Below are 24,345 nucleotides of genomic sequence, written 5' to 3' on the forward strand. Positions count from 1 at the left end.
CAGACGCTTTGCTTAGACTCTATCAATACTGTGCACTTCCAGCATCTTTGTGCAGTAAATCAGTGGAGGATAGGATAGTTTTTGAAAATGTAAAGAACATTACATAGGGGTTTGATGTGAAGAAAGAACGAACTTCGGGAGGATAAGTTTGTTCAGCCATGACAATGCATCATAAAGACACTGTGTCACACACATCAAAAAATATTGTCTCAAATAATGACATTTTTTTCAAGGAGAGTGTCTGTTGTTTACAAAATTGTAAATTTGTTGAATGTGCATGTAGAGCAAACTCGCTACTTTATTTTTATACCTTGTTTGCACAGAGCTCAGTTTATGTGGAACAAATTGTATGTATCTATGAGAGGTCTTATCTTGCAGGAGTGGAAACAGAATCTAGTCTTCAGTAGAGATGTTTGAACCTCATAGTAGTTTTAGGTACTTCTAGCCATAGAACTACAAGCTTTTGAGAAACTGATTCCAATATAAAATCCGTCTAATACGAGCTCATCTGTAGAGTATTTCAGTGTTGGTGTTCCACTAGAACTTAGTTATTACCCCATTTAGAAAAAAGTCGTTCCTTTACTCACTTTACATCTTAATTTTTAAAACAAATCTAATAAAAATAAAAACTATTATAAGAAGATAATTAAATGATCATTAAGTAAGATTTTTCACTTGTAGAATGTTGAGCTTTATGAAATATAAAATCTTATCTGATTGATTTTTTAAAAAAAAACTGTTTCTTTTGTGGCTTACTTTCAACATGAATTAATATTTTTGGCTCAGTCAAATGTCTCAAGCATAAGAGTGATTTGGGCAGTGAGTAGCATCGTAGTTAACATCCAAATGTGGTCAAGAAAATTGAAACTGAAGCTTTCATCACCTCATAAGGAGAAGAGCAGCCATTGTTTTTATGTGAATGTACAAGTACCCTGCATCCTCGATTGATGGTGTGTGCTCATGGAAATTTCCTTGGCAAGGTCAGATTTTCTAGTTTATTTTTTAAATCAGATTAACTATTTTTTCCGTGTCCCTTATTTTCCATGTTTCATTGCTGGGTTGTAACTGCTTTTTATAAGCCAAAATCAAATTGAAATTGGATGTGTTGGAAATGTCTGATACACGTCCTTGGATCCTATAAAATATGTTTTATATCCTTTTATATTTGCAAATTTATTCTTTTTTGGGGGGAGATGTCAAAGGTTTGATTCAAAAAGCATCAAGCCCAAAGCTCACATGTCAAGTTATATTGTGAAAGACTATGGTCCTGAAGTTAAAGACTTTTCAAAGCAATGTGCATTAAAGCAGAAACAAAAGTGCACTGCCTCCCTACCTCGTCTATATCCAGAATAATAATGAAAATAAGCTATATTCAGAATTCTAAGCTCGTATCTAAATTCATGTGCATAGCACTCCTGTTTAAAACTTTAATACTATCATACATGTTAAAAGACTGAGTATTTTATAGAAAAACTTCTTGGGACCTCAATGTACGCTGACTCAAATGAACTATTCTAATTTGTTTTTCACCACCCTGATCTGGCATCTGATCAAGTGAAAAAAAATAAAGGTAGATAGTATGTAGTTTTTAAAGTATGAAATAACACAAGCTGGTAAAATGGTTCAGTAGGTGGAGACATTTAGGCTTGATGAATCCACATAGAGGAAAAAAAGAGCCTATTCCTACACGTTGTTCTCTGATATTCAGACTTGTTCTGTGATCTTTGCCTTTCCAATATATGGATACATATATACAAACATACATATATACATACATACATACATACATACATACATACATACATCTAAAAAGTTGAAAATATAATAAGTAATGAATTATTTGATTTCTGAAACATCAATAAAAAATCAAAGAGAGTTGGTCTGTTTCAGGGTAAATTTTTAAAGAAGTCTGTCAGAGGAAAAAAATGCAACATATTTGTCTTGGAGAGAGAAAAACTGCCTTTTTATTTTTAAATAAGAGTTTTCTGTTTCAGAGCAGTGGTACTTGGCTCTCCTAATGTAGATCTGTTTGATTACAAATCCAAAGAAAATGTTCTGAGAACAGTAAGTTGTTTGCTCTGGTTTTCGAACTTTACATAAGCTTCCCCAGGTTGGTGGACAGTCTCACAAAGATTTAATATTAGCAAATAACAGCAGGAAATGATTCCACTGAGAAAATCACACAAAGTTGTAGTCATGGCAAAATTTGTCTTGGATCAATAAAATGATTTTTTTTAAAGCAAGTACTGTTACTATTTTTTAGGTGTACAGATTCTAATTGCTCCAAATTAGGGGATGTCACCATTCTTGCAGTTACACAGACCAATCCTAATGAGTCATAAAAGTTTGCATGCTATCTCAAAACATAATTTAATTTAAAACACCTACATCATTTTGAGATGATTTATTTAAAAAAAAAACCTGTATTTAGTTGTATCTCAATACTATATGGCTTTATTGCTTATGTCTGAAGGCTTTGAATCTCACTAGCTCCAAATATTCCTTATATATTATATTCAAGAAAATGACTGGGAAGTTTTAAATGAAGTGGGTTTACTAGCACTCTTTTGCATGGAGAAGTCACAGAACAGAGAGAAAGAGTGTAATAGTTGTGTGGGTTTGAGAGACAAATAACAGGAAAACAGAGCTGGCTCATGTAAACATTGTGTTGAATCCGTGTAGGTAAATGTACAATGCACGCATGCAATATAGCTCCATCAGGGACCTTTGGCAATGCCATCTGTGTGTCCTTTCTTTTCCAAAACAGGATTCATTTTTTAAATGTATTCTTCTCTTTCTCATTGTATGAGATACTGTCAAGTAGCTGGGAAAGGCAGATGAAAATAATTTTCATTAAAAAATTGTACACATTATGGTTTCCAAGTAATCCAAATGACCTTTTCATATCAGAATGGTAATTTTAAAACTGTTCTGATTGAGTGTACAGGAAATACAATGTCATCTATAAATCAATCATTTTGCAGATAGGTAGACCAGCTAAACATGTGTCTTTTATCGTTGATTGAGTCTTCAATGTGAAGAAATAAGTCCGAGAATATGCAGCTTAAAGCAAGCCATGATGGGCAAGTTAATGGCATAATTAGATAATTCTGAAGGAGCTTTAACGTTGTGCTTGATAATAAATCAGTTAAAATGAAAATGTTGTACAGAAAATGCAGCATGTACTTACATCGTGCATGTATTTTTAAAGCATGAATATATTCAAGCACCCAGTTCAGAGTGACTGTAAATTAGTAAAATTGGCATTTCCCTGCATGAATTGCCTAAGGAGCTCTTCTTTTGGGGAATTTATTTCAGCATCAGGAACATTGTTAGAGATAAAATCAAGGACAGATCCCATCAACTAAAAGGGGTGATTTTATAGCTAGCAATATATAATGAATTTGTTGAGAATCACAGAAGTAAAATTCTTGTAATTTTATTACCATTTTATTGCTTACTTGTTTCTGACTTTGAACATTGCTATCTTGGTCTTTAAATAAAGGAGCTATTTAGTTTTTAATTTGCTAATTTTCACCTTAAATTCATATTTAATTCCACAGTTTTTCTCTGTGCTCAGGACCTCATGGTGTTCACAACTATGTCTCCTCCTCTACAAAATTTTCTAAAATCCAAATTTTCTAATTCCTAGGATATTTAACGTTGCTCCCATATATCCCTAACAAACCTTTGTAGCACAGGTTGAAAATAAAACAACCAGAAATTAAAATAAATTATAGGTACGGATGAATGCAGAAAACAGACTTCTGTAAGCCCTTTAATCTTTGAAGAATATCAGACAGAAATTTGAATTTTAACTCTTGAGTTAAACAGAGATAGAGAAATGAGGTTCCTGACTTCTATGGTTCACAACACTTATTTAAGGAAAAGCAAACCAATTACTGAAGAATAACACTGCTGCAACTGCTCTCCAATCCAAAGGGACTCACTATAAAAATGTTCTTGACTAATGTTGGAGAGGAAACGGCATCTTTTAGAAATAGGACAACATGGAAGTTGACAACCTGACAACTAATATGATTCTTTAGAAAATAGCATGCATAAAAATATCCACAATCTAGTCAGATTATTTAACTTTACAACAAGCGTTGGAATTGTAGAAGACTTATAACAAATTTCTTCTTTTACTTTATCATTAACTAATTTATTCCACATTGACATTTTTCAGTATCCAAAAGGCAGAAAGAGTGCTTGTTCTGTCTTGACCATGTAAGGTGGGGTTACTAAGACTATAACTTAGTTACTTCATAGTAACACTTATAATGAAAATACAAAGTATTATTGAATAGATGTGGACAAATGATAAACCATTAAGATTTAAGATGGCCTCACCAGCTATTAAGGAAAAGGGATAACATAGAGCAGAGCAAAAGTATTCAAACACAGGGATAACATGTTTGTGAAGACATGAACTTCTTTGAGAGAAATGTATTATAGCTGTAGTAAAGCTGCAGGAGCCACAGTAATGTCAAACAGGAGACTGAACCCCTGTCTCAGAGCTTTGATGGCATAAGCTGAAGTTCAGATTGCATCCAACAACTGACTGACTCATTATGTTACACAACAGACAATATTACCTGAGTTGAATTCTTGCAGCATTAGCTCAGAAGTCAGGAAAACATCAATATAGATCTGGGTAGAGGGAAAGGCAGAGGATTGAAGATGTGAAATGTGTCTGACACAGAAACACAGAAATGGCTGAAACTCTATTTGGACATGTAGGACAAGAAAATTTTCCTTCTCAGCAGTTAATAAATGAAGGAGAATTTGTTAAAACAAACCTTAGTTGGTAAAATCACATTTGTTTATTTCAAAGATAATCATTATATTTTATTTTCTATTTAAATAGCATATTTAGAAAGTGAAACATTTTACCCAAATGATACTTTGTAATTTTAAAGCAGGTTTAAATTATATCACTGTTACTTAATTCAAACTATATTCATTCTAAATAACTATATTCTTTTGTTTCAAATATGCATAGTTCAGGTTATTAATTCATATTTATTCATTTATGTATTTATTTATTTATTTATAAAACTCACATACTTGGTTACATCATTTTTAGAATATGTGTGGATACCCAATAAGGCAATTATCTCTTTTACAGAAAACATAGTTTGAAGGTATAGATGTTTTGTTTGTTCTTTAAATAGGCAAGCAATTATTCTTCTGTTTAATATTCCCATATATATCAACTAATATTGCACAAGAATAATGTAATGCTAAAAATGTTATACAAGACTCAGTTTTAATTGAAACATATTTTTCATAAAGTATATTCTGATTATGACTTCCTGTTACCAGACTCCTTCCAGATCCTCCCTTTCCCCACCCACCCAAATCTTAACCCTTTATTTCATGGTCTCATTAAAACACAAACAGGCACCTAAAAAATAATGAGATTTTAAAAAACAAATTAAAATAGGACAAAACAATAAGAAGAAAAAGATCCAAAGAAAAATCACAAGAAAAACATACAGCTGCAGAGGCACATTCACACAGAGAGAATACCTTAAAACACAAAGCCAGAAGGCATAATAATATATTTCCAGAGGACCATAAAGTTAAAAAAGCAAATGGCCTTGACAAATAATAATTAGTCAAAGAACTTCAAAGATGCCATTTAGTTCATGTTGTGTTGGCCTTAAGCATGGTTTGTTATACCAAGTGAAACACATTGGAGAAAAGTAATGGTTCATTTGCAAGCAGTGATCAATTAGAGTTAGCTTTTGAAATAAGGATGGAGGCTTCTGGGCTTGTGTCAACTTTTCCACTCAATGCTCTCACCCTATCTGCCACAGACTTGCTCAGGCCCTGTGCATTCTGTCACAGTTTCTTTGAGATTGTATATACATTGGTGCTGTGACTTTTAGATGGCCTTCTTTCTTTGGTGTCCTCAATCCCTCTGGCTCTTAAAAAATTTCAATCTTTTCTTCTAATGGATTTCCTGAGCTCTGAGGGGATAGAATTGATGGAGTAATACCATTTAGTATTGAGTTTTTCAAGGTCTACTACTTGTATATTGGCAAGTTACAGGTATCTGTGTTCTCCTCTATCTCAGAAGAATGCTTCTCTGATAATGGCTGAGCTACACGTTGGTCTGTGAATATAGCATAACATTTTTAGAAGTCATTTGGTTGCTATGTTCTTTTAACAGAGTATTTGTTATTTTCCCTATGTCCATGACTTATATAGTCTTGGGTTCTTTGGCCACCTGATGGTTTTTTATCTCAAGGCATGAGCATTAAATCTAATCAAATATTGGTTGGTCACTCCCAGAATGTTTGTGCCAATATTGCACTAGCACAACTTGCAAGCAAGTCACCATGTGTAGGTTTTCAAACTCACCATTGAGAGGTTTATAATTGGGCTGGTGTTACCCTTTCTCATTTCGTAGCATGCAGAGTAGCTTTGAGTATCATGAACACTACTCAGTAGGAATTAAAGTGTCAGGTAGGCAAAAGCTTGACTTCTCCATGTTCAATGAGTTACGTAGGTATTGTCTCCAGCAACGGAATCTTACCATCAGTTTGTGGAGAGCAATGAGTAGACTTGATGATAATCTGGGTTTGGGGTGGGAAGAGGGTTTCCAAGAGGATCCTTTGACCGAAATCTCAATTATATTTAACCAGATCTCAGAACTAGAGGATTTTACTTTTTTTTTAATAATGATGATAGATGTCGAGTTGGGTATCTATCTCCCTTGTTCTTTAGTGGTTCCATCCAGAACATCTTCATATAAGTATATATTTTTAAATGTTTCTACAGTTTTAGGTTTCCATATGACCTACAAATGATCCTATATTTTAGCTGCTGCTCCCTGTATTCCCTCTCCCACACTCATAAACGTCTATTTATTCCATTTCAAATTCATATGGAAATCCAACCATCTGCCGTAGTTCATCTTAATACATATAATATATACCTTGACAACTTTAGAGTGTCTCTAAGTGACCTATACACTCAAATAATATTTCAATGTAATTTGTGCACTTAGAATGATAACAATAAAAAAATAGGAGTTGTGAAGGAAAGTCCATAGAACAGCTCACAGGACAGTAACATGATATTCAGAAAAAAATAAAGTAATAAAAGAAAAATTAATTAAACATAAATAACAAAATAGAGGAGCTTTCTTGAAAATTATAAAAGAGATCAAGGCAAGAATACAGTAGGTAGGAAGAATTACCTGAAGAGGACTGATAGTCATGCTAAGAATAAAAGTTTACAATCTTCCAGGCTCAAGGGCAACACTACTTTCAGGAGAAAAATAATTAGTTGGGGTGCCTTCAATTTTGTATCTATGATCTGGAAGTTAGAAGATAAAAAGATGTAGATTACTAAGATGTAAGCTGTAGGGCACCCTCAAACAAAATTACATAGGTGGAAGTTATCTGATGGAAAGAACCTCTCCGCTGTGGGATGGAACTGTAAGCAGCATAATTCTCTAACACTTAAAAATATAAAAATTAATAACTGTAAATCCACCTTCTTAGAGGTAAGAGAGAGCCATTGAGAGAATTCCGGGCAGATAGGCTGATTCACAGGCAAGAACGTTAGAGAAGATGTGCTCATTCACCCAATAGTTTTAAACTGATTTTGTTTGCCTCCATATTTGTGACATACAGATTTTTTTCTTTGTTAGCTTAGTTGGTGTGTCTTGATTTAAAAAGAAGATTGAGATGCTATACTCTGCTTTGCTCTTGTGGAGGAATATCCACAGTGAGGAGAGAAAACCCAGATACAAACTTTCGTGCCAGGTGGAAGATGAATTCTGCAAGTGCTTAGGTCTCTACAAGGGATGTGTCCACTTCAGTAATTTCAACTGATACGTGTTAGAGTGCTCTCTTTAAACAAAATCTCAATCATTCGATTTGACCAATAAAGATTTGAAAGCCAGATACTGGCTTGGAAGCCAGATGCTGGTATGAAAGCCTGCTAGCTCATAGAGGCTGAGAAAGCACCCAGATGATCTTCCTCCTTAGCAGATGTCCCACCAGGCATCCTCCTCTCTCACACTATCTTAATCAACCTCTTTCAACGTGAATTCACCCCTTCCACTTCCTGTGTAAACTCTCTATCAGTTCTTATGATTCCTTCTTAGTCTCTCTGTATTTTTATTAGTCATTCTATATTCATTTCCTGTCAACTGGTTGCTCACTCCCCCTCTTGACCCATCCTTGACTTTATTTAATCCTATTTACAATATTTCAGCAGGAAGCCCTTGGATTAAAGGTACATTCTAAGGCTGAGTCATAACGCAATTAAAAACCTATTTTTCCAGTAAATAACACGATCTCAGGGTTCACAGACCTGTCAGAAGGCAAATAATGGACGATATTGCAGAATGAATAGAAATTCAAGGGGACCCTGAAACCTTAGGCATAACATGAACCTTCACATGACAACCTCAGGTCCCTAAGCCGTAATCTTTGGCTTTGGTTTATCCTTGATACCTATTTATAGCACAAAAGCCAAAGCTACTTCATAAAAATGTCAAATAATGCATGAATAATTTTCAAAGGCAAAAAAAAAAACCCTGAATAAATCTGCAAAAGAATGAAGACTAACACTAAAATTTCACATTTTAAAACAGGACACAATTGAATCCGCTGATGATCTTTGCATACAGATCTTCTAATGGGTGCCTCAGAATATTAACGTGTCTGAGGGTGAAGAGTGGAGAAAATTCACAAACAACACAACAGTGAAAGGCAGAGAAATGTGACTGTATATAAAAATTTGAATTACAGAACTATACATTTAGTATCATAAAACAAGAATCCAGACATCGTATTACTCATAAATCTCATGTGGAAAAATTCGAAAACTATTCCTGAAGAATGGAGAAAGCACAAGCCGCCACGAAGCTTAGAACTTAAATTCAGCACTGTAGTCATTTTTAGCAGTTTATCACCGCCATTCACAACTATCTGCATCATTATATTCACAATCCTTGCTAAATGTATTGCAAATCTATTCACCATAACAAGAAATATAGGGTGGAAGAACATTAGCAGTCAGTTATACAATCCACTTTAACCCAGTCATTTAACCCAGCGAAGGATGTCATAGGATTCCAACATCCATTGCCTAAACATACTGATGTCTGCAATGTGTGTATATATGACCATTTATGAGTAAAGTTATATGAATTGCAACATTGCTGAAATGATGTATATGTGTGATACAGAAAAGACATTTCTGAAATAGAAATCCTTGTAGTGGCTCAAAATTTTGATAATCGTGACCAGTCTATCCACTGACTGATTGGTGAACATTTAGGAGAAATCCTTCTAAATCTTCTTAGTAATTTTCCTTTCATTGTATTCCTTAGAAATGCCATTTTATAAGAACACATAGCTCAAATGTTACTACCACACAGCTCTATAACATTGATCTTATAAGTCTCAGTACCCATTAGAACAGTGTCCCTTTCCCTCTTCTCCCAGGACAACTATTGCCTCTGTTCTACCCTCTGTTCAAATGCTCTTCTGTACCTTAAATAAGGCTTAAACATGGAGTCACACAGTGGTAGTTTGGGGAATTTTGTTGTTTGTTTGCTTTGCTTTTGTTTTATTCATTCTTTCTGGTTGGCTTACTGTGATTAATATAATGTCTTTAATTTTTATGGGAAGTTATATGCACTCAGTGACAAAATTTCCTTTTAATGGAAAGCTTAATGTTATACAATCTTATTGTATACTTAGATGTATAACACATCTTGTTTATCTGTTGACTTGTTGATGGACGTGTTTCTTACTCCTTTATTATAAGTACTTCTACGATGAAGAGCAATGTCAATCACTTTCTAGAAATCCATAATCTATTCATGTAAAGTGTCCAGAAGAGAGACTGTGAATGTGAGATCATATGGTATAGCTTTAAATATTTTAAGGAATATCCATATTAGTTTTTGCAGTGGTTGCGACATTTGACAATTTTACCAACAGAGTACAAGAGTTCAACTTTATCAGCATCCCCATCAACATTTAGTATTTTTTATTACTATGATAGAAGCTATATTATTGGATGTGCCGTAATGTTTCCCCGTGGTTTTGATTTTTATTTCTTTTATTGCTAGTAAAGTAATGCATCGACTTCATTGACGAGTTGCTCCTTGTTTTGTAAAGAGAAAAAAATCTACTGGCCTCTCTTTCATCAGGTTGCTTCATAATTTGATTGTTGGATTGCTTAAGTTATCTTCATATTCTGTTTATTAATCTCATATCAAATATTCAATCCACAAATATCTTCCTATACTGTAACATGACTTTTCATGCTATTGATTATGTCACTTGATACACAATATTTTTCTAAGTCATATAAAATTCAGGGCTCTGTTATTTGTTTCTGGTTTAAATCACTGCCAAGATCATATCTGGAAGACTTTTACTATGTATTTGTTTTGGAATTGTTATACTTTGAGTTCTTTGATGTAAGGATTTAATCCAATATAAGATTTTTTTGATAATATTTAAGATGTACCACTTTTCTTTCTACATATGGTACTCTGCTCTTCATACCCTTTATTGAAGATATTATGTATTCACTATTGAGTGATTTTGACATTTTTATAAAATATAAAGTGACCTTATTCTCTCAAAGGTTTCTATCTAAGTCCTTAATGAAGACTTTGATGATTAGTCTGCACTTTTGCACATTTCATACATACTATTTCGATAACTTTACATTGTAAGATGTGTAAAAATGTATATAATATCTTCCCTTTAGTTTTATTCTTTGTTGAACTTGTTTTGGCAAATGGGACCTGGAGAATTCATATTAAGCTGGTGAATTTTTTTTCTGTTTGCAACAAAGGTTCTACTGGAATTTTTATAGCAATTGTATTATATTTGTATTTGCTCTCAATTGATAAAATGGATATTTTAGCAATATAATGTCTTCCAACTTGTAAGCATTGGTTGCCTTCCCATTATCAAAGTCTTTCACTGCCTTGGGTAGTTATCACTAAGTGTTTGTTTGTTTGTTTGTTTGTCTGTTTTTATTTTTTGTCATTTATGTTATTGTAAGAGGAAGTATTTTGTAAATTTCTTTTCTCAGATTTTCGTTATTAGTGTACAAGAAGATAACTGAAAATATATCCTGCTTTTTCTGAATTCATGTATCATTTCTAAGAAGTTTTCTTTTGTTTTTGAATATGTAAAACCTGCAGAGGAATCATTTTGCTTCTTTTCCTACTTGTATGCCTTCTGTGTCTTTTCATACTTAATTTTCTCTGCCTTCTTAACAGTGAATAGTGTGGAACATTTGTTCTGATCCTGTGTTTTATTTATTATTGTTATGTGTGTTTATTATATTAATCATCTCATTAGGTAAAATATTGGATTATTGAAGCCTATTTTGGTCAATAAATCTAGTTTTATATTCAATATGGTAGATGATACAAAAAAAATCACATTGGCTGGATCTTCAGTGTTCCTTAAAAAGCCATATACCAAAGGTTTTGTCACCAGAATCTGGTGTTATTAAGAGAAACGGAAACATCATTTTGGGTAAAGAAAGTAAGTGATGTCATTGGTAATGCGCCTTTGAGAGGGATACTGGAACACTAGTCTCTTTCTTTCCTTACTTACATGAGCTGACAAGCCTTTTCCACTACCACATTCCTGTCCTAAAGTAACCTAGCCAACAGCAATGGACTAAAATCTCTAAAACCAGGAGCCAAATGGACCCTTTCCTCGTGTCAGCTGATTACTTAGAGCACTGTTTCACATGAATGGAAAACTACTTTCCAAGGGTGTAACTGTTATATTCTCTTTTTTAAGTAAGTAATACTTCTTAAAGTTATTTATTATATATTTAATATAATTATTCATTGTCTCAAATTTTTGAAATTATGTTATGTATTATTAGGCTGCTGTAGTGGATGGTGGTTTTAATATCATCACTCAGGAAATATAGGAAAGAGATTAAGAATCTGAGGCTACTCTGGGTTACATAAAAACAAATGTAAGTTTATTGTTTATAACCCAAAATGTATGGAAATGTGTAAAGAATGTTATAATGAACTTTTATGTACTGATTACTAGTTATAAGGATGAGTGGTTTCGGGCCAATCCCATTTAACATTTATGCTTATACATTTCTCTTTGTATCTAGATTACTTGACACTATGTTATTCCATTCAACAATATTTCAAAGACGATATAAGGGATGACATTCAGTAAAATGCCATCAATAAAATATTAAGAATTTATTCAAACTGTATAAAATATTTCATACATTTTAATTAGCTGTTAAAGTAAAAACCAAAAGAATATTTTCATTACAATTAGTTATTAAATTTCTTAAGTATTTTATTATCTGTAAATTTCTCCTTTATCTCTATTTATTTATCAATATATAATTACATAACTTTCCAACTCATTTTCAATAATACCCATGTCTTCCCACATTCCTCCATTGCTATCCAGTCTAGAGGGAAGGACCCTCCCCCTCCCAACATAGGAGTGATGGATAATTTTACATTTTTGCTTGTTTTTCTTTTATATTTATAGTGAAGATATTAGGAGAAAATGCATGTTTCAGCGACCCTGTAGATAGTGGAGCCAGGACTGGAATCATTAAAGAAGGGACTTGAAACAGAAACCCAATTTGACATCACAGATGGACACAAGGGAGATTGTCTTTGACTAGAATTTCAATGTAGGAGAAATGGAAAGTTTTAAGGATGTGCATGAATCAAATATGATGGAGCGTTTAAAATCACATTACTAGTATAACCCAGGAACCCCCCCATGGTGATTTCTCTGCATTTCAAGCAGAAATAAACAAAGTAATTCTAGGGAACCACTCCCTCTGTTAGATGCCACAGAATTATTCACACTGGATTCCTAAGGCATATGACAATATCTATGGAAATTATCAAAAATAAAAAGGAATGAGGTATCCTATACAAAAGACCAGAGACTCAACAAGAAATCCAGAATATATAATCATCAGATTGTGAAAAATGTTTAAATGCAAGAGGTTATGAAATAAATAACCATGAAAATAAACTTTTATAGAATCTTAATTTTCACATGAAAAGAACATATATGCTAAATTGTGTTATATATATCAAATAATAGAATAGATTCTAACCAAGTAGAATAGTTCAAGTTAAACTAGACAAAGGGTTCTAAGCTAAGAGGTAGAGTAATAATGGTAATAATGATAATAAATAATAATAATAAAATATCAAATGTCAATTCAGAGAAAAGAAGAAATGGAACATTTGACAGAAACTTCCAAGATAAGAAGAGGATAGAAAAGTCCAAAATTTTTGTTAGAAGAATGAAGCAGGATAAAAATGAAAAGACACTGCAAACAATATAAAGGATCAATGAGACTTAATCAAGATTCATATTTATAAAACCCAAATTAATATAAATAAAAGCCTAACAATATCATTATTACCTTAAGCAAAATGCATTAGAAGTAGCAAAGTGAGATGAATCAACAGATAAAGTCTTGACACCAAGTTTGAAAACCAATTTTGTGGAGAGAATCCATGCCTACAATTTGACCACTACATCTGTAAAGGCTGTGTCATGCATCAACACACACACACACTCGCATGCATGCATATATACACACCAAAATGAAATAAATAGTGTTTAAAATAGTAATAAAAAGATAAACAGAGAGTAAAAGTTGTATTATCAATGATATATCTGCAGTTAGAAACATAAAAGAACTATGTGCATTAGAGAAAATGAATGTCAGAAAATAATTAATTCATTTTCAAATTGATGAGTTAAAATAAATATTAAATATGATTTTACATAATAATTTATCATTCAAAACTGAGAGAAACAAGTAAATACAATTTTGTATTATGTTACTTCAGAGTAGGGCTATAAGAAGAAAATTAATCCTATTGGAATGACATAGACCAATTAACTCCTTAGCTACATTTCAGGACATTTCTATTGCCTTTGGAATGACAATGCTCCAAGAAGCAATGGTAGGTCTTAATTTTAGTAGTTGAAATTAAATCTCATTATGTAACTATATTATAATGTACATTATTCTCATAATTTACCTCTTTTCATAACATAGTTCAAAACCATACCCTTTCTTTCTCCCTTTGCTCTCCTGCCAACCTCAGAACATTAGCAATCATGAACTTTAAGAATCCTGTTATGAAGTCCTAAAAACTCCTTTAGCTCATATATCCATAGATTAAGGTTACTGCTATTATCTTCCGAGCATTCTGTAAACACTTATTAAACTATGCTTATGTGTGTCCAGTTTTGTAATTAAACTCCACTAAGTTGATCTGTGTCTATGCTGAATCAATGCCAAAATTAAGATCAGTAAAAGCAGAAAGAACACCAAATACTATAACTTGGCACCCTAGAATTTGGTACTAAAGACAGACAAAGCCATTTTCAAAGCTAAACACCATCCTTCCACACTTTTGGTATTCGTAGAGAGAATCCTGGATGGATAACACCAATAAAAATAGCTCATAGCTGAAGGGTTAGTTCACAAAGAGCAAACAGATCAACAGCAAGGTGTGTGTAAACCGAGAAAGTCCTCTTGGTTTATTAACCATCTATCACTCATTGGTTCCAAAGAGTACACCTATAGGACACCATCTTTGTCAAAAACGAACAAACAAAAACCACTATAATTTGGCTAAATCTATCATCAATATTGCTAAATGACAGGCAAAAAGATTATACAATTCAAGTAAGAATGTAGTTTAGCCATCTTTTAGTTACTTATATTTCCAGAAGCATCCAAAATTGTCTCTTATGAGGAAGAAAGACTGAGGACTGGATGAAATGCTTTACTCACACAGCACTGGCTCTGGCAACCAGGTACTCTGAGTCACAGTGTAGGATGCTGGAGTAAGAAGGCCCTAGGTGTGCTACCTGCTCAGAAAACCTCATGTTATACATTAGGAAACTGTGAACAAGGTAGTTAAGATCATCAGACTGGCTCGAGTTGTGACTGTCAACTCTGCCTTATCTGTGAGCTTTGCTTAATATTATCAGCTCCTTCGTGTATTGATTCTCACAAATTATTTACAGTGAAAAGGAATTCCTTCCTTATCAGGTGTAGGGGAATGCACTAAGAGATAGACTTCTGCTGCCAGAATGCTGATCTTTCGGTAAAATATGATAAATTCTTGAATGCTCTATTAAAGCTAATTCAACATACAGCATGAAGATTAAACCTAGACCCACCCTTGCATAAGGTGTTAGTGAGAGGAAGGGACACAAAGACTTAACTAGATCTAAACATTGCAGAAATTCAAAGATAAATAGGTTTCCTTACACCTTTGCATCTCATTAATGAGAACTTTTGCCAAGGTGACTGTATGTGTTTGTTTGTGGGGGTATAAATTTGTATGTTATTTGATCACTAGTTATATGTACTTATGCAAATTTTATTCTCTCTTCACCCCATACTCTTATCATTGAACGAAGGTAGCTTATAACACTAAAATACTAAGACAATAGTGTTTTTCTTTTTTTTTTTTTTCTGTTAATCATTTCTCTTGTCATCATGACAAAAATACCTAACAGAGACAACTTAATGGCGGAAGATTTATGTTGGCTCACAGATTCAGAAAAAAAAAACAATCTATCCAGGTGGGAAAGGCTGCAAGAAAAATTCCCAGTGTGTGAGTGTTTGCAGGACTCCACAGATGGTGGCTGGATGAGGACGTAGAAAGGATGTGAGGATAATTGGCCCCCAGGGATCTGCCCCTACTGACCCACTTCCTCCAACATGGTCCAACCTCCTAAAGGTCTACAACCTCCCAGAACTGCACTATTAGGTGGGGATGGAGTGTTCAAATGAATGGGCCTGTGGGGAGACATTTCAGGCATACACCATAACATTCCATCTCTGGTTCCCACAGGTTCAGGCCATCTAACAGTGTAAAATATATCCAGTGTAAGTTAAAAGGTACTGATAATCTTAGCAGTATGGGTACTATTTAAAAGTCCAACACCTCTGAGATTCAGGACAACTTGCACTCCTATAACTAAACTAAAAGTGATTAAATTAAAATTTCATACTTCATATATATATATATATAAATACCTAATAAACAGTTTTATTCTAAATGAGAGGTACAAGAAAACAGTACAGAGATCTTCACCAATAAAAGACTGAAGCTCAGTAAGCTGGCATCAGTAGCTAATAACATCTGGGCTCAAGTCCATTGCTTGTCACCTCCAGTTCACATGGTTTTCCTCTTGGGTGAGCCTCATTTGATGACTGCAAATTTCTTTGGGAAACATTCCGCAATCCTGGCAACTTCAATATCCAGGGTCACCACTCAACTGTGTTTTTCTGTTCCAGTTTCTGATAGATCCTTTCTTGCCCTCTGGAATCTTGCAAGCACAGACTTAATGTCTGCATTCTTGTGGCACTCCGATCTTCTGCATTTCTTCCAGAATATTCTGTTATGTTCTTTTCACAGGCTTGGAGGTATTGACTGGGCAGAGCACGGAACTTTTCAAAATTTAAAAGTTTAAGGGTCCTCCTTACTGACAGAAGCAAGAATACATGTTGTCTAAACTTTAGAGGATAATAAACGCTTGTTGAATTTTTTTATCTGTGAATATATATATATATATATATATATATATATATATATATATATATATAACAAAATATACTAATGGGAAAAACAAGTTAATTCATAACATTTACCTCTGTGCAAGCTGGGGCCCATCAAACTGAGCAACAACCAGGGACATAAGAGTAACACCGAACAGTATATTTCCTTTCCCACAAATTAAAAAAAAATGTTGTTATGATTATTTAATGTCCAGACAGATTTATAATTTATTTTCTTGATATTAATGTAATTGAATATATTGTAGTAATAAAAACAGTATTGCTATTTATGTTATTTTGTGTTTCTAAAAATGAGAATTGGAGGACAAGTCCTTTTAAAACTGGACTACTTCCTACATTTAAAGACTTCTACAACAAAATCCCCAGAACCTACTTAACTGATATGACAACGGGTAGATAGTCACTCCAGTTTTCACCTTCGGGGAGTAGATTTTATTTGAGATAATATACTCTGCCTGAAAGAGTGTGAGTGTGTTTCACTTATTACAGAAGTACCAGGAAGTACCTCACTTGGATTGAAGGCTCTTAAATTTAAAATATCTGTATTTAAAACATAAAAACAGTAAAATAAATGGTTCTGTTTGATTCAGAGTATATTGTTAGATAAGTCACCTTGAAATGACATGTTTCTTCTGGTTCTAATTAGTAATTACATCTGTTAAATAATCTTAATGTCAATATGTGAATGTCTAGCAGATACATGTACAAAGGTTCTTAAAAACTGTAAGTCTAATCTGGAAGTTCTTATCCAAAATCTGTGCATATATCTGCTTAAAATGAATTGTTCTGTCATTTAAAAAGAATCATCAGATGTCACATGTCAACAGTGGAACAGATTGTGTTGAGTCATCTGTACTCTACATAATTAATATCCTTCAGTGAGTGTAGCAAGCAGTGTTATACAAAATTGTGGTGTGCTGTAAGTGGTGATTCCAATGGGACTTTCTGTTATATCAAATGCTATGGCAATGGTTTCTATACATTCAGTATAGAATTTATATTGACAAAAACAAACATAAAGCTTATTTCCTATGATAAGAGTATCATAGCGTATCTATAAAATCTAAATATGACATGAATTTTCAGTGTTTGCTGAAAATTGTTTAATTTTCATAGTATGCTGCCATACTATGCCAAATATGTATTCTAAGACATAATAAAATAATAAAATTGTATTAAGCTAAGTATTAAGAACAACCATATTATATTTGACATAATGAAAAGTTATTAAAATGAGAAAGAAAACGTAAACAAAGTCATATCTAATTGTAACAAAATTCTTAAGGAACCAAAACAAAATTACACTACTTCGTGTCATACATGACATTTGTACAATCAGATTCTAATCTCCAATTATACTTATTTGATTAATATTGCCACCACGTTCTTAGACTAGATGTCCATTAGAAGAGGCCTTGCCTCTTAAATCTGTTATGTCTCCCAAATCAACAAAAGTATAAATTGACTCAGACATTTTATAAATCTTCAGTTACCTGTTGTTCACCTTAACATTAGTGTCACCTTTATCTCTGTTAAGAGAAAATGCCTTAGCCGGGCAGTGGTGGCACAAGCCTTTAATCACAGCACTTGGGTGGCAGAGGCAGTTGGATTTCTGAGTTTGAGGCCAGCCTGGTCTACAGAGTGAATTTCAGGACAACCAGGGCTATACAGAGAATCCCTGTCTCGAAAAACCAAAAATAGGGGGTGGGGGAGAGACAGAGACAGAGAGAGACAGAGAGACAGAGAGACAGAGAGACAGAGACAGAGAGAGTGAGAGAAGATGCCTTATGTAACGTAGGTTGACAAGTAATTTGAAAATAAGCTTCATCTCCATGGATTCCTGACAGGGCAGCATTTCAGTGAGGTGACTAAATGAATCTTCATATTCCAATAGCCACAAATGTAATGTTATAAGTCATATCATTTCTTACTTTGGTTTTAGTTTATTTTAGCTCTAATCATAAAATGCACATAGTCTGACTTCTTTATATGCAGTAAATATTGTAATCAGAATCTATTTTCTACACTGGGAAGGTCAAAGTTCTTTTCATTTCAGGTGCATCTAAATTTTGCAGATAACGCTGGCACCACATTGCACAGAAAGACATGTCCCAAGACGATAATTTCTTAAAGTGCACACTTTGAGGTATGAGTTCGATATTGACTGTGGGATTTGTTTCCTTCTTCCTTTAATTGAATCTCATAGCTATAATGATTTCTGTGATCCTACCAAGCTCTGCTCACACACCTCACTGAGCCAGGAATAGAATATTAACATGCCAGATCTTGTCAGCTGGTGTCGCGGCTCCGATGTTCCATAAACAAGCGAAAGTTGGTGAGGCTGTTATGAGAGAGCTTTATCATATGCATAATGCGGGCCATCTGCTTTAACTGCGTGAACGTGACAATAAAGTCGTTTTACCTAATATTTAGATCACTCCTCGAAGCTTTATCTGTACACACTACATGAACTTCCCCTCACCTAAGCAAACAAGTTTTAAAAGTCAGAAGAGTAGAGTGGGTTTCTTTTTCAAGCCCATACACTGTAGGCAGTTACTTAGAAGCCAAAGAAAATATACACCTAATTTCTTTTAAAGTACAATTCTCTGCTTTTGTCTAATGGTGTATCGATTAAAGTTACTCCTGTGTGCTCATATTTACCACTACCTGTATTGGAATGTAGGAATTTTGAGCTCCTGTCCCCCTTGGCTCCCCCTCACCCACATTCTTTTGTGTACCATCCTCTACCTCCACATTCATAGATGCTATATTTTTTTTCTGGCTTTCATATGTGGAACTGAATTTCCTCACCTCTCTCTGTGTCGAAACTGATCCTTCTTCTGAGCATTGCCAGCTTCTTATTTCAAGGCAAACATTTGCAACAGAAAATTTTCTGTTTTGTGAAGGGAACACTAAGGCTTCTTAAAATCAGAGCATTATGTTCCATGAATAAACTGCGAGGAAATCCCTGTGCTGTGAATTTTCTGGAAGAGTCATGTAAGAAAGTGTCATGATCAAATATGTTGATTTCAGGGATGCTGTTCTAGAATGCTGCTGTTTATTCAGCATGGGTCTCATGCAATGTGTTTATTCACTATGTGCCTAGGGACAGCTATTGGAGGCTACCTTCCCATAAATATTTGTTGAAATTTGAAGTGCTGAGTGCTGATAGACATAAAGTTCAATGTGTTTGTTTTAACAATTCTTTAATGGCAGCAATAATTCTGGTTTCCAGTCTTCTGTTTATGTTTCCTAGCATCTGAGTAGCTTTTAAATGGTGCACATGCTTTGTTCCCAGAAGTGAGTCCTCTCCCCCAACACACCTAGGTTAGGACTGAAAGTCAGGTTCCCATCGAAATACTGGCTCTGCCAGTTTTATCCCAGTGAAATTCTCTTGGCAGTTGCTGCCAGCCTTAGCCTCTGATGGTCTAACAATAAGCGTATTTTACTTGTATAACACATTAAAGAATATTTTCTTACCTTTATACTTTCATGTAATTTTCAAAGCCATCCTAAGAGAAGGTCTTTCTTAATATGATGAAACTTTGACAGATGAAGTGACTGGGTCTCAGTGACGAAGGACTTCCAGGCTTCTGAGGCATGTCTGCAGCTGCTCTCTGCTGAAATCATTTGCCTTGCGACATTAATTCTAGCATTTTTTTGTAGCAGTAAATCCAAAAAATGAAGAGGTAACTACTTATTCACGCATCACGTTTATTTCCAGACCTGGGGATGTCGCTGAGCTCCTGTGTGACGTGCGACCCTGGGTTCCACCCTCCTCACAACATGAAATACAGAAAAATAAATAAAAAGATAACTCTTACCTTCCAACCTCACTAAAAAATATCTGGTACTATGTATGGCTTCATGGTAGACCAAAGAATATAAAACAAAATATATCTAATCACAACTTTAAAGGTTTTAAAATTAAATAAATGAGGGCAATATACAAATCCATGTGTAAGAAAGCCATAGTATGTATACATGAAAAAAATTGTAAGGTAGTCAGTGACTAGAGGAACTCAAACACATCTAAGTTAACAAATATTAGGATTTGTAAGGAGAAAATGAGTAGAAATGTGGAGAATAAGAATGGCCATGACTGTTATTAAGCATGCCTAGCCCAAAACTTAACAAAAGGTAGGAAGAGATAGGTTCACTTGGGAAGAAATCTAGAGACAGCAATGAATTGTGAATATCACAGGCAATGAGTATCAATACTGCTTATTCCCATAGACAATGCACAACAGTAAATAATTTTCAAGACTGGATCAGAAGATGGTTCTGGCCTTCCATTTGTGCCTGGGGTTTGTTTTCATGTCTCTCAATCCAAAGCAAATTGTACCTATGCATAGAAAGCAGGTGATGAATATATCATTACGTAAAAAGATGTCATGTTCCATAAATTTCATATTAGAACGTGAGCCTGGAATGAAACCATCATCTGTGAATAACCTCTATGCTTGTCCCACATGGTTTAAGTTTTTGAGCATGAACCATGCAGATATTTGTCTCAAAGACAACTGTAATAATATTTACTTGTATTTGGGGAAGTTATTGCATTGATGAAATATATTCTTTATAAATAGAAATAGTTGAATATATTTCTCTGTGATACATCTAAATAGGGTATGCAAGCTAAGATATTTCATTTCCACTTAATAAATGTAATAAGCATCTATATTCTCTAGTGACCAACATTCTTAGACAGCTTGACAACTGTTAGGCTGTAAGGAGTAACCACTTAATATTTTTTATTTACTAAGATAGAAATAATTTTGCATGAAGTTAGTTTTCATCTTTATTCCAAAGGGAACTTTTTTTTTTAATCAGTGTTCATATTTTCTTGTTGAAGCAGCTTTGGAACAAATACTTGAAAAGTGATGATGGCATACTTTTAGTCCATTCCTCATCTAGTATCTGAAAATATACAATATGATTTTAACATATATATCATGTATATATATATATATATATATATATACAAAAATATGCCCTGTGATTTTAACATATGTATATAACATATGTACACACATACAAATATGTATTATGATTTTAACATATATGCACACAAAATATGCATTATGATTTTAACATGTATATATATAAAACATATACACCTATGCACATATGTATTATGATTTTAATATATACACACACAAGACTATGCATTATGATTTTAACATATATATGCATATAACATGTATGTGTGTTTATGTGTGTGTGTATGTGTATATGTGTGTATATGTGCATGTGGGTATGAGATATAAACCAGGACAGCAAGGCAAACAACTCAGTTAGCAAAGTGCTTGACATATAAAAATGGGGACCTGAGTTCAGTCCTTAGAGCCCATGGAAAAAAACTAGACATGCTTACAACCTGTGGCACATGTAGTTCTAGTGACATGGAGATACAGATAAGTGAATGCTGGTATTCACTAGCCAACCACCCTAGTGTACGCAATAATCCTCAGTGTCACTGAGTGAGAGAAAGCAGTGAGAGGCCCTACATCTTTGCTTTTCATTGATGCTATAAAATAATCTGACCAAAGGAGTTTAAGAGACAATAAGTTAACTTTGGCTTGCACTTCTGAGTGATATACTCCACCATAGAGGAGAAGGTAAGACACTAAGCAGAAAGGACATAGTAGCAGAGAGAAAAACTGCCATCTTGTATACCTCAAAGATCAGAGAGCGGAGAATAAACAGAAAGTGGAACCAAACTATAAAGCCTTAAAGCCTCAGTGACCCACTTCCTTCAACAAGGGTCTGTCTCCTGGAGTTCCCACAGCCTTCCGTCCCTAATAGTGCCATCAGCTAGGACCAAATACTCAAACAGGTATGCCTGTGAGGATATGTCAGAGTCAAGCCATGACACTGTCTAACAAAGGAAGATGGACAGCTCCTCAGTAACAGAAGATGGTCTCTGAGCTTCAGCTTTAGATATGTGCAGGTGCACATGTGTGTACTCACCTGCACACACACACACACACACACACACAGAGAGAGAGAGAGAGAGAGACAGAGAGAGAGAGAGAGAGAGAGAGAGAGAGAGAGAGAAACTCAAAATATAACAATCCCAATCCTTCCCTTTAAAGCTCTCTAGTTATACTTTCTTTGAATGCATTGAGCTTTCCAAGTATGTGGCAAGCATACACTGTGTAAGGTGATGCAGAATCCAACAGACTAGTCATCCCATCTTCATACATATTTATACATTCTTTGCTAAAACAGCTGGATGATTTGCATCATGTATTATTAATTAGTGAAGATGCTAGTAAAAAAAACTAAGATTCCAGGAAAAAAAAATGAAACATTGCTCAGTATTTGTACTGAAAATGCTCATATCAGGAATGGTTCTCAAAAATAATTAGGATCTACCTCAGGTGAACTGGTCACTCAGAAAAAGCACTAAAGTGAGCTGTGTCCATACCCAACAGATGGATTCCTGCCCAGAGATTTAGACAGAGCTTCAGGTACTGGATACTGGAAACATTACCATCGAGATGACAGATTGATCGGACACATTTAATTTTATTCCCTCCCACAGCCTACTAAAATACACTATAGATCTTTTCCCTCCAAAAGCCTAAATTTACTGAATGTGGAGGAAACAGAAGAGGAGATATCAGCAACAACAAATGGAATCTAGAAAGCAGATGGGACAAGGGGACGTAACACAGAAGGAAGAAGGATATGTCCTTTGAATCACGGAGAGACTCAGAATCCCAATCCAATTTGCTTCACGGAGACCTCCAAAGACAGACATGTGACTAGGCAGAGTCACCCCTAGTAACACAGGAGAATCACTAAAGGCATTATTCAGAAATTTTAGCATTCAGTTATTATTGCCTTCACTCTAGGCAGGACGCCTGTTTTTCCTGTATAGCATGATATAAAGAAAGTGGCATAGAGGAAAAGACCTCTGGACTGTGGAATTTCAGGCATAATCATGGGTAGAGAAAGGAGTTATTATGAGGATGGGTAAGCATGTATATATCTGCATGTGTACTGAATAAGTGATGCTAACCTGTCTCTCCTACTTAGTTTGCAGAATTCCTGAAACCTGTGAAATTACTCTCAGGCAAAATGTCTCAGTGGTCACCTCTGAAATTTGGCCCTGTTTAAGAGGAAGGAAACAATGCTATGCCATGAAACAGGTTTTACTTCTGAGTAGCCATGATTGCCAGTCTCCTTCTCTGGTCTCAGACTATTGGCAGTACTCTGTTGTGATATAATTACTTTCTTGGCATTGAGGTTTGCTTCCTCTTCTCATGTCTCTTCTTCCTTTCCCCTTTTCATTTCCTCTTTGTTAGACATGCCCATCATCTAAGAAAACCTTCAATGAGGAGGAAGCTAGGAGAAAGTATGAGATTCTGGTCACATTTGTCTAGTAACCTCAGGGTACCATTCACAGAGTGCCAATCAGATTTTCAGCCATTGTATTTATAGCCTATAATCAAGTCATCTTTCATCTTTGAATGACTTATATTAAACAGAGACTCTTCAGAAAGAAGAAAGCAATTAAAGTTGTAGAAGCATATTTATGTGACCTGAACACATTTAAACAAATGAAAACTGAAACAAATGATCAATTTAGAGAAAAATAATGTTAAAGTTTGAGTTATGAAAATGACAGTAAAAAAGCTGAAGAACTGAGTTATGAAATAAATCATAAAAAAAAGTATAATCTCAAAGAAATTGAACACT

General features: G+C 34.3%; 1 protein-coding gene across 1 annotated transcript in view; it reads left to right on the top strand.

Moving 5' to 3' along the window:
- The window catches only part of Gpc5 (glypican 5), a 1,275,516-nt gene that overhangs the window by 1,238,676 nt on the left and 12,495 nt on the right, over nucleotides 1-24,345 (top strand). The gene's annotated exons all lie outside the window — the stretch shown is intronic.

The sequence above is a fragment of the Grammomys surdaster genome, unplaced genomic scaffold (genome assembly GCF_004785775.1).
Source record: "Grammomys surdaster isolate TR1022 unplaced genomic scaffold, NIH_TR_1.0 65, whole genome shotgun sequence".
Taxonomy (NCBI): Eukaryota; Metazoa; Chordata; class Mammalia; order Rodentia; family Muridae; genus Grammomys; species Grammomys surdaster.